The sequence below is a fragment of the Scylla paramamosain genome, chromosome 36 (assembly GCF_035594125.1).
Source record: "Scylla paramamosain isolate STU-SP2022 chromosome 36, ASM3559412v1, whole genome shotgun sequence".
Lineage (NCBI taxonomy): Eukaryota > Metazoa > Arthropoda > Malacostraca > Decapoda > Portunidae > Scylla > Scylla paramamosain.
The window spans coordinates 10655367-10667597 of NC_087186.1; the positions used below are offsets into that span (position 1 = coordinate 10655367).

Consider the following 12231-nt stretch of genomic DNA (forward strand, 5'->3'; position numbering starts at 1 on the left):
AAACTCAACAAGTGAACCGCAACTGTGTGTGTGTGTGTGTGTGTGTGTGTGTGCATACGTAAAAAGCACCAAAGCACTGCGCCAATTACGTTTCTTAATGAGGGAACGCTTTGCAAGACGAGACGACGCGGTTCACAACTAGACGAACACCACTTGAGACTAACCAGACTAACTCCTCCTCCTCCTCCTCCTCCTCCTCCTACTCCTCCTCCTCCTCCTCCTTCTCCTCTTCCTCAAGGTCGTCCTCGCCGGTGGGCAGTCGGGGCCGCGGCATAAGAGGCATAACAACATCCGGGCGAAGCAACAAGCGTGACATTGGAGGAGGACGCAGCCAGAATGCAAGTCACACACCTCTGATTCCTCTCTCTCTCTCTCTCTCTCTCTCTCTCTCTCTCTCTCTCTCTGGTTTTTGTTTCGCTGTCGACGTTGTTGGTGTTGGTTTTGTTGTTGTTGTTGTTGTTGTTGTTGTTGTTGTTGTTGTTGTTGTTGTTGTCGGTACTGCTTTCTTCTTTTTCTTCTCCTCCTCCTCCTCCTCACAAATATGAAACAGAACAAACAACACAGAAAAGAAGCAACCCACTGGTAACACAGAGAAAAAACAGACACAGACACACACACACACACACACACACACAGGGTGGGCTTGGCAGGTGCTGACAGTCACGTGCAGACTCTCCCTCCTTCAGAAGCAGCCCCGTGCATGGCTAATCCATCGACCGGTTTTCCAAGGCTCACTGTCTGTCCCCCCCCTCCCCCCCCGTCCCCCGGTCCCGACCAGCGTGGGCCTCCGTGCCACACACCGGGCGACCAGCACTCATGAAACAGTAACAAAATACATAGAAAAGAATGAAAAAAAAAAAAATGTCATATTGATTCTTGTCTCTTTTCTCTACGATTTTCTGATAATTTCTAACCACGATATTTTCAGTGCTCTGTTATGATCTACCTGCTACGTGGTGAGGCGTGTTGCATATACGGTTGTGTTAAAACTGTTTCTATTAAAAGTGTTGCATCGGCCGGGAATCGAACCCGGGCCTCCCGCGTGGCAGGCGAGAATTCTACCACTGAACCACCGATGCTGCTGACTGGCTTTCCCAAAGAAACAAAAATTATAAAAAAACACCAATGATTCTTGTCGCTTTCTTGTATGTATTTTCTGATAACTTCCAAATAATATCGTTACTTCCACTGTTCTGCAAACTCTCACTGCTATCACACAAATCACACACGTTGAAAAACATAACGAAAACACAAAGGAAAAAAAAATGAGAACATGCATTGGCCGGGAATCGAACCCGGGCCTCCCGCGTGGCAGGCGAGAATTCTACCACTGAACCACCAATGCGTAATAACAACGTTAACACAAGGCTTATCTGAACACCTGAGGGCACAAGTGTTCGGTTCACATGTTTGTCACGTTTATCACCGCGCGATACACAGGTGAGAGGGGAGGCGTGCGGGAAGCGGGATGGGCCGAGAGGAGCCACCACAGCCACGCCATTCAGGTGCAGTAATCACACACGCGCGCGCACACACAAACACACACACACACGTCCGAGATGAGCCACGTCCGTCCGCAGACTGACGGAGGGAGGCGGGACGCTACACCTCCACCTTCAGGATGCAACCAGACACCGGTGGAGGGAAAGATAGAAAGAGAGAGAAGAGAAGGAAGTAGAGACACAGAGGGAAGAGAGAAAGTGGAAGTAGAGACAATAATGCAAGGAAAGAGGAAGGAGAGAGGAAAGACACGAAAGCAGACACAGAAACCACACGGAAAGAATAAAGAAGAAAGAGAAGAAAGAAGAAATAGAAAAAGATAGTGATAAAGAGGAAAGGAAGAGGGAAGCAAAAACACTTAGCAGGAAAGGAAGGAAAGAGAGAGCGAGAGGAAGGAGAGAACAATGTGGGGGAAACGGAGGAAGGAAAGAGGAAAGAAGAAGAGCAACGAGAGCGTGATAACAGAGGAAAGAGAGACACATACGAAGATGCAGCAGGGAAAGGAAAGAGACAGAGAGACAGAGACTGACGGAGGGAGCCTGGGAGGTCAAAGGACTGAGAGCAGTGGTAGAAAATGACGATAACCATTATTCAGAAATGCTTTGTTTTCACCACAACAGTTTCCAAAGACCACAGAGATCACTAGCCGGGTTCTCAAGGGTGTTTCCTATGTTCATAATATAAAAACCTCATCAATCTGTCACTAGAACCATAAAAACACGCTTAAAAACCCGTGTCAACTCAACTAGAGCCTTAGGAAAGTAGAGGAGGTGTGGACAGATGTGTTTCAGGTCCTAATGCCCAACACCACGTCAGGCATAGCTACCTTGCGTCGCTATTCTGTCTGTCCGTCTTTTTAACCTGACGGAGGCCACAGAGGAGTGAAGGGAGAGGACGGCATGAATGAGCCGCCAGACTGCATCACGGTGAACACTGGTGGAGGATGATGGAGGCCTCAGAGGGAAGGGAAGGAGGAGGAACAGAGTAAAGGAGTGAAGGAAGGTAAGGAGAGTGGAGAGGAGAGAAAATGTAAAGGAAAGGTTTTGTAGGAGAGTGGAAGAGATGATCAAGACGAGAAGAGGAGGAGGAGGAGGAGGAGGAGGAGGAGGAGGAGGAGGAGGAGGAGGAGTTAATAAGGTAATAATACTTCTACACGAATCTATTACAAGTAAACCTAATTACCTGTACTTGTAAACTGCCTTGCTTACATGACCTGTGTGTGTGTGTGTGTGTGTGTGTGTGTGTGTGTGTGTGTTTGTGTGTGTGTGTATGCGGACGGGCGCTGTCCTCTTGTGCAAGGTTAATTATCAACGCCTGGCAACACTGCAACCTGCTTCCGGTAATACTGATTTAGGTGACCTTGTGTTGTTGTTGTTGTTGTTGTTGTTGATGATGTTGTTGTTGTTGTTGTTGTTGTTGTTGTTGTTGTTGATGTTGCTGTTGTTGTAAGGCTTATTATTTTTTTTTTATTCACTTATTTTTATTCTTCTCTTCTTCTTTCTCCTTCTCCTCCACTTTTTCATCATCATCATTATCTTTTGGTGGTGATGATGGCAACAGTGGCGGCAGTGGCTGTGCTGGCGCCACTGCAGCACACACACACACACACACACACACACACACACACACACTACAAAAACACACAACCTTGGCGGCGCTGAGTGGAGGAGTGGCGTGATACAGGAAAGCAGAACACAGGGAGCACCTGAGGAGACGCGGCAACAGGTACACATATTATAGCTGCGGGAGTCTTAAGCTCACCACAACAATCAAGGAGGCTGAGTGTGTTTGGTCTCCTTGCCGGAATCTCAATTAGAGTCGACAGGAATATGAAGGGCGCAGTCATCTCAGGGATCCTCAGTACATACAATGTTAAGTCCCAGATTGCAATGGAAGCAAAGAAAACCCGTGTGATTTTTGTAGCCATTTTCTTTAAAGTGGTAGCATTTTATTGAATTTATATATCTTACTACTGAATTTTATATCTCTGTTTCATATAAATGTACTTTAAGGCACTAACTACTTTTTTCCTACGATTAAACCATTTAAATCTGAATATAAAGTAAAAATCTTTATAAATTGACTGTTACCAATCTATTTAACAATTAAAATCATATGATGAAGACAAGATGAGGTAGTGATCGCTTGATGCTACATTTGCTGCTAACAAGGCCTCACAGCCACAATAAAGCTTCCCTCAGGCGCCCGCGCATTCATACATGTGGCTACGTACAGTGTTCTTCCTAATGAGAAACTGAATCCTCTGTCTGGGCGCCCCTCAGTCCACCACCACCACCACTACCACCACTCCTCAGATCACCCACGAGCTGCCCTCCTGCCGACCTGCTAATGGCAAGAGTGGGCGTCCAGGAGTCTGCGGGCTTAAACACACACACACACACACACACACACACACACACACACGACCTTGACGAAGGGCGAGCTCCTACATCCAAGAATCCCTAATTAGCTTAATTAAAGAGCAATTTGAGCTGCTAATTACGTAATTGTGACGTAGCGGGGGTTGTTAACAGAGAGGGACCAGTGATGACAGCCCGCCCCGCCCCGCCCCGCCCCCACAGGAAGCAGGAAGGCGGCCCGGTGACTCCCTCGCAGCCTCCCCCGACAGGAAATGAGACTTGTATTAGTAACAGAGTGATGAATTGCCTTCGTATTATTAATCATGTCCATTATTTTTACAATCAAACTGATTTTTACCCTTTTCCACCTCCCATACTCTCTCTTCTACATATCTTCCCCTGTGTATTCCTGGAGATCAGACTCATATTAGTAACCAGAATTAATTACGTTCCTTCTGTTAGTAATACCATACTTTTCGAAATTAATCCTTCTCTACTCACCTGTCTCTCTTTCTCCTACCTGTCCTCTACCTATCTTCTCCCTGTGTGTTTCTAAATCTACTTCTCTCCAAGGCAATATTGAAAGGCACAGGAAGTGACAGGTCTTGTTAGTGATCAGTGGCGAGGGGTCTCAAAGCAGTGGCGTGTGTACAGATCACTCAAGTTACCAGAGCGTGACTAGGTGGTGGTGGTGGTGGTGGTGGAGTTGTATTACCAGATTACCAAAGATGACAGGTGTACTACTACAGCTACTACTACTACTGCTGCTGCTGCTACTGCTACTACTACTACTACTACTACTACCATCACCACCACTATAACAACCATCATTACACTGAAGACAACACACATCATCTCCATTACTAACTACTATAATTTCTCTCCAGCGCCACCACCATCACCATCACCACCACCATCACCACCACCACTGCTACAACTGTCATTACAACAACCATCATCACCACCTCTACTGCCACCACCACCACCATCACTACCATCATCATCTCTGTCTGTCACGTTTCCTTCCCCCTCCACGTCTTCTCCCCGCCCCCCCACCTCCTCCCACGCCTCTCTCCAACCTGCTACCTTCTTCAGCCACTCCTTCCTCTGTGATTTCAGAAACAAGCCAATCTTTAACCGACGAGACCGCAAGCATTCTCTCTCTCTCTCTCTCTCTCTCTCTGGAACGTGATCTCTTATTGTTATGAAAAAAAATGGAAAAATAAAGAATAAAAAGATAAATAGGTATGAAATTGATAAAGGATGACTTAAGTATACGTGACAAGGAAGACTAAAATTATTTAAGTAATTTGAATTTGTTATATCAAGATGCAAATATATAAAAAAAAGTGTGTATTTTCTCTTTCTCTTTTTTAATTAGCTTACTTGAAAATAGAATCAAGATCACCTTAAAACACACACACACACACACACACACACACACACACACACACGTCCCTGTATCTTCCTTGCATTCATATATTCACCGACTCGATAAGACGGACCAGAAAGATGCCTCACTTCATTTTCTTTTTCCACGTCTGACTGCGGAATTCCTGAGGTCTTTCCTGCCGTGAATCTGCGACTTAAGCTCTTTGGGTTACTGCGGTGGACCTGGGCAGTCGTACGTCTTCTGAGGAGGAGGAGGAGGAGGAGGAGGAGGAGGACGGGGAGGGGGGGTGAGAAAAGAGGTCCAATGTATTCAGTTCCATTCGTGAGTGAATTTTGTGTCACGTGATCTGAGGGACGCAAAAATGTTCACCACATGCCAGTTTTCTCAAGCGCCTGTTCTCTGTGCCGTGACCACCTCCAGCAGGGCACGTGTGAGAGTTGCTGACAGTGAGTTTTGTTGGGGGAAATCACAGCACGTATCAGCAGGGTTATGTGTGACCTGACTCCCCTCTCCCATGTACATCTTGCTTCACTACAGGAACGAAAGGATAAGTGTGAGGAATCATCGTCCAATTTCAGTTTGTCGTGTGAAAACATACAACGGAATAGTAAGGTTAGGTATGAACTGAATCGCCTCTCCTCTTTGCCTCACTACAGAAACAAACACAGATATGAGAGGAATCTTAGTCCCATTTCAGTAACCGCAGGAAATACAGAAATAGAGATATGCATCCTACAGCTTCAAGTCACTGGGCTGAAGAAGGGAGAGGAAGATAGAGATATACAAAAAAGAGGAATCTTAGTCCTATTTCATTTACCTTTAACATGCAGGAAACACATAAATAATACAGACATTTCCCGTACAGCCTCAAGTCTCTGGGCTGAGGAAGGAAAAGGAAGACATACACAAGTCAGTGCACAGAAGACTCGTGGCCAACCCTCACCATCCCTCACCTCTCGTTACAGATTTATTATTTTTCCGGGTGGATCTAATATGGCGGGTCTGGTTTCACACCGGGATAATCTGCATATTGATAGACGTGGCGGGAAATCATGAATATTAGATCAGGCGGGCGATCCAGTAGGCGGAGGTGTGAATACTGTAGGTCCCGCTCAGCTCAGGCAAGTCTTAAGGTGGTGGTTGGTTGGCTGGCTTGTGTCATGTCCTTCCTTTACAAGACCACGCCCTGGACACCCTCTTGTTCTGCACCACATCATATTGATCTTTGGTGCATGAGTTAAGTCTGGCTAGGACGTATCATAACTATACATTCCTGCCAGCTGTACATGATGCAAGGCACATTTAAAGGTCCAGCACGTCTTGCCTCCCCTCACCAGCCTTCACAACGACCCTGCGCCGGTGACACTGACGGAGGGAAGCTGCCGCCCACAACTAACAGCCTTACCGCCGCCCTAACCTGCGCTAATTCGGCATTCAGGTGACGAGCGAGGGACGCATGGTAGCCAGCAGTACCCGCCAGCACGCCCCGCCAGCAGGGCCACACCTGAGCGAGGAGTCAGCAAACGTCGCGCAGTGTAATGAGCCGCGTTGAGCCGCCGCGCGTCGCTCACACTCCCCACAAGTCACGATTACATTGTCACTTCGCGTCTCTTTACATCCTGCGGACACGAAAGTGGCGATGGAGTGGCGGCGCGCGGCGTGGCCACTCCTCCATACCACCTCCCTCTCGCGGCGACGCCCTCGTTACTTAAGCTTTATGGGCGTGTGCCGGGGCCGCGTAGGGAGCGCGTCCTCATCCGCGAGTGAATGGAGGCCATAGAGTTAAAATTTACGACGTGAGGGAGAAATTAGCCTCGCCTCGGTGCTGTCAACACACCCGAGGCTCCAGCTGGTGCGGGACCGCTGTGCCGGCCTGCGGGGATCGCGTCTGGCGCCTGAAGGAGAGAACCGCCTGAAGGGACACAAAGAGGCGCCGCCCTGACAGGTATGGAGGCACGGGCTCGCTTTATGGTGCCTGGAGGCGTGTGGTGGCGGGGCGAGGAATGCCGCCTGTGTTGTTATTACCATCACATTAACCCAGATACATCCACTTCTTGTCTGGCTGTTGCTGGCAGCGTGAGGGGGAATGATGATAATGACACCAAAGAAAGGCACCGCACACAACAATAAAGACAACAACAACAACAACAACAACAACAACAACAACAACAACAACAGCAACAACAACAACAACAATAATAATAATAATAATAATAATAACAATAATAATAATAATATGTAATAGTGAAAGTTTCTTCATCAACTTAAAGGATACTACTCGTGTAATGGCCCGCGATGTAACAGGATTTTGTGTGTGTGTGTATGTGTGTGTGCACCCTTTACCCCTTAACCACTTCCTCCCATTCACTTCCCATTGCCTCCCCCACACACAGTCCTTCCCCCTTCACCGCATCACTCCACCACCACCTAACACCACATTACCCTTCCCCTCCCCTCCCCTGCCCTCCTTCCACTCCCCTCTCCACACGCACGAGGGCCCACATCACCAGAGGAGGGGAAAAGAGCATGAAGATAAAAGTCATCGCGAGGTGAGAATTCTGAGTGGCAGGTTACGGTAGATGTGATGCAAATATTCACGGTGTTAACTGTACATTCCCTCTTTGTCCTCACGCCAAGACCACAAGCCACTCCAAGGTACGCCATATGACAGCCATGTTGCGGCGCCAGAAACTAATTCATTCAGTCAATCAATCAAATTCTCTGCCTTCTATTTACTCGTAGATCCCAAAACAAATTAAAACAGGAGCTTCTACGTTATAGCAGTCCATGTGAAATAGAACATGGATCAGTCAAGTAAAGAAAACGAGATCAAGTTACTGCGGAGGACAGGTGGGGAATATTAGACACGTGGATGCTGGCACGGAGCTTTTGAGACCTCGGGACATCAAAGAAGAGGCTAAGAAAACGAAGATCGGGGTTTTAAGAGGCCAGACGGTGAATGTGAGACACGTATATGCTGGGAAAAGCTAATGAGGCTTGGAACAGTTAAGGAGAGTAAAGAAAACGAAGATTAAGTTACCTGAGAGGAAGGAAAACGTGAAATAGAGCCACTTGGATGATGTGACGGACATACTGAGGCTTGGAATGGTAGAAAAAAGAAAACGGAGATTACTTATGTGGAGAGAAAGTGAATGTGAGTGACGGCGCCAATATAAAGGATTCTTAGGCCAGGTTAGAGTGCCTACAGGGCCAGAGAGTGCCACATCACCTTTAGGGCCGCTAGTAAATCCCCCCTTAAGAAGTATCGCCCCCGTAGCAACGAAGTTAAGACAGTTAAGCGATAACTAATGGGAAGACTTCCTCGTTGTTTTTAACCTCTCTCTCTCTCTCTCTCTCTCTCTCTCTCTCTCTCTCTCTCTCTCTCTCTCTCTCTCTCTCTCTCTCTGCTAACCCCTAACTCTAATTACTGTTTCTTCAACTTATTAAATCCCCATATCTTTTCCTTTCCTCTCGTTATTCCTCCCTTCCTTCCTTCCTTCCTTCCTTCCTGTCTGTCTGTCTCCCTTTCTCCGCCTCCTCCCTCCTCCCCCCGGCCTCCCTGCCACCCTTCCCTCCATTGCGTGTTCATTCTCTTCACGCCGAATGATCAAAGAGAAATTAAGCAGACGATCCTTTTTGCGTCCGCCACGATAATTCTCTTCTGTGGAAATCAAGTTTCTTTCACACGAGCACCCTTCTTCCCTCTCCCTCTCTCTCCCTTCCTTCCTCCCTATCTCTCTCTCTTTCCCTTCCCTCTCTCTATCTCACCCACAACTTTGCCTCTCTGGTTTTTAATTACCATCATAGAGAGAGAGAGAGAGAGAGAGAGAGAGAGAGAGAGAGAGAGAGAGAGAGAGAGAGAGACCTGACTTCACTTCACCTAGAATCACCACACACACACACACACACACACACACCTAGCCCCTTATGGCACACCTGTGGGAAGCTTACCTGTATAGTCTCCTGGGCCGTGTACTTCTTGGTTGCCTTTCCGGCCCCTGGGGCGTCCATCCTGCACTGGACATCCTACGTGCCCTTATTCATCCCTCTGTGTCCACGAGGTAGGCACACCTGCAATGGAACAAATACAGACATGTTATATAGTTTATGTGTAAATAGTTTCTGTTCTTCTTTATTTATTTATTTGTTTATTTGTTTTCATTTTACCTCTTTTTTTATGCACGTGTACTTAAATATTCTATCTTTCTTCGTTTCTTTCTTTCATCGCCTCTTTCTTTCTTTATCTACTTGTTTATTAATACATTTCTTCTTTTTATGCATGAAGGTGTCAGGCCAAGGGCAACTAAAACAGACGGAAAGAAAGAAAAAATAAATAAAATAATCATACCGGATTTTAGAAGCCACGGTTTACTTCTTAATCTTAATCTTAATCTTTTAATATACGAAGTGATCACGTTGCAGTGCCGCACATCCTTCACGTCCCTCACGACACACGCAAGAAAGGAAGGATGAGCAGAGTAACATCTTAGGAGGCACATCCCACCACGCATCCCTCACAGACGACCCAATAGAACACAAAGGATGAACTAGTAATGAGTTGGAGCTGACGAGGTTATGAACTACACTGTGTATTTGACTGAATGTAATGATGTAGGATAGTTAAGGCGAAGGTTTCTCAAGCCCAAACGACTCTACAATTCGAGGGTTGTTTAAAAGTTTAAGCAAGATTATTCAGACTGATAGACAAAGGTAGACACGAAGACAGACAGACAAACGTACAGAGGGCCAAATAACAGATAGACAGAAAGACGGATAAAGCAAAAATAGACACAGATACCAAGGTAGAAAGAAAAAGGAAAACAAAGACACAAAAATAGACAGAAAAACAAAGACAAGGACAGGAACAGAGAGAGACGAACACAGAGAGAGAGAAAAAAAAAACATAAAAAAAAAGACGCAGGCAAAAAAAGATATAAAATTAAACACACAGAAAGACAAACAAGGCAAAGAACATAAAGACACAGACGAACCACTTCAGAACAGGCAACCCCCACCCTACTCCCCCACCACACCCCAGACGAGGCAGCCTTGGTCCGTACCCTGTGCTGCCCTGGGTAACCTGAGGCGAGTAAAGGTCACAGCGGAACCCAACACTTGACCTGACCTCGCTTCCCCCGTGACTGGCCGCCTGTGACTCAATATGACCCCACTGTGGTGAAACTGGCGTTCGAGTTTCTTCATTTCTCGTTTCATCTCGCGTGACAAGTTGTGCCGAGCAGGGATAAAGGGGATGTCTCTCTCTCTCTCTCTCTCTCTCTCTCTCTCTCTCTCTTCTCTCTCTCTCTCTCTCTCTCTCTCTCTCTCTCTCTGTCACCGGTCGAAAATAGCTAATCATAAGATTTTAAATAGAAATTCCTTCTTTTACAATCAACTTTAAGTAACTTTCCCTCCTCCTCCTCCTCCTCCTCCTCCTCCTCCTCCTGCTCTTACACTTTTATCATCAAACAACATATCTGGTATCAAAATATGTAACACAGCTTGTTTTTCTTTGTATTCCTTTGTATTCCCCTTTTTCTCCTCCTCTCAGTCCCTCCCTCCCCTTCCTCCACCTCTTCATCTTCTTACCAATAGCATTAATTCACAAAAACACCAAAATTACATCGGAGGAAAAACACCACGATTTTCGCCAACTTGGATCTGAATTTCTAAGCATCTCTTTCCCCTCTGATGTTGTTCACAAGACGCTCGAGGAGAGGAAGGGAAAGGGAAGAAATGGGAGAGGCAGGGCAGTGATAAGTAGAGAAAGGGAAGAGAAATGGAGGAAAAAGGAGGAAACAATAGGAAATGAAGTTAAACGGAAAAGAAGAAAAGGATAAATTGAGTAGAAATTGAAGGGAGGAATATGAAACAGGAGGAAATTGAGCAAGAAGAAAGAGGAAAAAAGGAGAAAACTGAATGAATAACTGACACAAGAAAATGGAAGAGAGAGAGTGGCGAGGATGAGAGAGAAGTGAGAGTGAAGTGGGTATCGGGAGGAGCAAGAAGAGGGATGGTGGGTGAAAGGATGGATGAACACTCTTGTACGTGACTGTGGTGAGACGAGGAGGCTGCGTGACCGAGGCGCGGCTAACAGGGAAGGGAAACCGTGAGTGATGCAGAGAGACAGAGAGAGAGAGGGAGAGAGAGAAGGGGGGGACACAACCATATTACAAAACAAAGCATTGGCACATTAGTTCAAGATAAGAGGTTTTCTAGATGCCAGCATGTCAAGAATGTGTTAGAGAAGATCATATGTTAAGGATGGTATCTGATCCTACTACTACTACTACTACTACTACTACTACTACTACTACTACTAACTAACTACTGATACTTCTAATGTTTCTACCACTACTACTACTACTACTATTGCTGCTACATGAACAAAAAAGAACAACTACTACTTCTACCACTACTACAACCATCACAGCCATCCATCACGCCTCATCACCCACTAATCTCACCGCATCACCACTCATCACCGCCACAAACACCACCACTATTTTGACGTCTCACCACCGCGCCTGACACGCCAATGACACTTGTAATGTTACTTGTTTATGGACCTGTCACGCCACCCTCGCTCCCCGTGATTAATTTTTTCCATTTTTCCTTTTTTTTTTTTCTACTTGGGTTTATTTCATTAGATGGCGCTGCTAATGGTGATGTCTATAAATATTCTGATGTGTGGAGGTGTTCGGTAAGTAATGGGTAATGTGTGTGTGTGTGTGTGGGGGGGGTTGGGGAGAGGGATGACTGTTGTGTTAAATGTATGGAGTGTTCTGTTGATTGTAGGTGTTAGTGGTGGTGGTGGTGGTGGTGGTGGTGGTACTAGTTGTAGAAGTAAGAAGAATAAGAACAAGAACAAGAAAACTATATCAACAACAACAACAACAACAACAACAACACCCAACACCTAATAACAATCAATCAAGAAGGAAAACACAAAATCCAACCACATAAGTTGCCCTTGGTCTT

The 12231-nt window shown here is 46.2% G+C and overlaps 2 non-coding genes across 2 annotated transcripts; both read right to left on the reverse strand.

Annotated features, from left to right (window-relative positions):
* Positions 1-1008: 1008 nt before the first annotated feature.
* On the reverse strand, positions 1009-1079 carry Trnag-gcc (transfer RNA glycine (anticodon GCC)). Its single transcript has one exon. It is a non-coding gene; the product is annotated as a tRNA-Gly (tRNA).
* A 195-nt stretch (positions 1080-1274) lies between these two features.
* Trnag-gcc (transfer RNA glycine (anticodon GCC)) lies at positions 1275-1345 on the reverse strand. Its single transcript has one exon. It is a non-coding gene; the product is annotated as a tRNA-Gly (tRNA).
* Between the last annotated feature and the right edge of the window lie 10886 nt (positions 1346-12231).